This window comes from Austrofundulus limnaeus, unplaced genomic scaffold (assembly GCF_001266775.1).
Source record: "Austrofundulus limnaeus strain Quisiro unplaced genomic scaffold, Austrofundulus_limnaeus-1.0 Scaffold1203, whole genome shotgun sequence".
In the NCBI taxonomy this organism is placed as follows: domain Eukaryota; kingdom Metazoa; phylum Chordata; class Actinopteri; order Cyprinodontiformes; family Rivulidae; genus Austrofundulus; species Austrofundulus limnaeus.
Genome location: NW_013953605.1, coordinates 95,207 through 96,846, shown reverse-complemented (window position 1 = coordinate 96,846; position 1,640 = coordinate 95,207).

The following is a 1,640-nucleotide window of genomic DNA, read 5'->3' as shown; positions in this document are numbered from 1 at the left end:
GCCAAGTTCTCGTTGCCGTTACACATCAGAGAGGCAGACAAGCAAATACAGCAAGACCCGACCTTTGCTAACAATAAACATGTACAAGGTCAAATAAAAAGCATCCTGCCATGTGCAGCTGCCCTCTGACCATTAGCTACAGACTGATGTGGCAYTGGAGCAGCAGTGATGCTAAGTGAATAAAAGTAGGCTGTGGTCATAACAAACACTGAGCTGCAGGAAAAAAAATTCCCTGTGAGGGTTTGAGCAACGAGCAGGCAGCAGCAGGAGGCAGAGTGAACGTGACGTACAAGAAGCTGCACAGCTGGGGTGGGCAATCCTGGTCCTCGAGGTCCGCAGCCCTGCATGTTTTACCTTTTTCCCTGCTCCAACACAGCTGATTCAGTCTGTGAACTACCTCTTCCAAGTTCCGCAGAAGCCTGATGATCTCCCATCCATTCAAATCAGGGGTGKTGGAGCAGAGAAACAAGAAAAACATGCRGGGCTGCGGCCCACGGTGCCCACCACTTATAAAACAGATATTTTATTAAAGCACAAGAGACTGCTGCTGTCCTTCACAACAAATCAACTGGAAGAACTGCATGTCAGGTGCAGGGATGTGAGTCCAGCTCCAGAGGTCAAATGAAGTCTCAGTGCATCAACATTTTGGCAGATTTGTTACTCTGCACGAGGGTTGTTCTTCTGTTTGTCATGATTTTTGGTTCAATATCCTTTTTTCACAGTTAGAAAAACATGAAAAACTGCTTGATAGAGTGGTCAGGATGAGCAGATATACTGGGAGGTTTCGGACAAACTGGCCACTCTCAGAAACATGCACACTTTTTAATAGAGCCGGGGAAACAGTTCTGACTACTAGACGGGACTTGTGATGATGATGCTTCCACAGAGTAAAATAAATGGTAAATGKACTGTACTTATAWAGTGTCTTTATATCCAAACAGGACACTCAAAGCTCTTCACTACAATCTGTGTCYTCATTTATCCATTCACACAGCACTCTGTTAGGTCTCTACAGAGCTAACATGTWCAATCATCTATGGRGACTAWTCAGTGCCAATCACATTCAAACACTGATGGGACACATCAGAGGCATTAGGGCTGAAGTGCCTTGTCCAAGGACACAACAACAGGCAGCTGGATGGGGGATCGAACCGGTGACCTTCCAGTTCCAGGACGACCAACCACCACAAAATGGTGATGGGACTCCATTGTCCTTTTTCAACCTATGCTGTTCTGTTCAGTTGTGCCCCCTAGCGTTCAGGTTTGGTAATGCTGACCAAACTGAGAAAAGAATGTAGATTTAATTTTAAGCTGCAGAAGTTACCAAGCTAAAGGCTCCTACATACTCACTCAGAAGCCGAACAGTCGCATGGTTTTTCGGCGTTCATTTTCGCACACACCTTCATAGCCCCAGAGACACCCCGTGTTGAGCTCCTGGGGAAACCCCTCCCGCTGCARCGTACGTCACTACAGGGGGGTTTCTCCCGCTGGAGTCCAAAGTGTGGAAAAAAACGTCAGAGACTCGTCACCCAATGTTGTTTACCCACAAATCTGTAGTGGTTAGCTCCAAAGGTTTTATCAGGTAGATTCCATCGTGCACAAACAAATAAACAAACAAACAAACAAACAAACAAACAAAC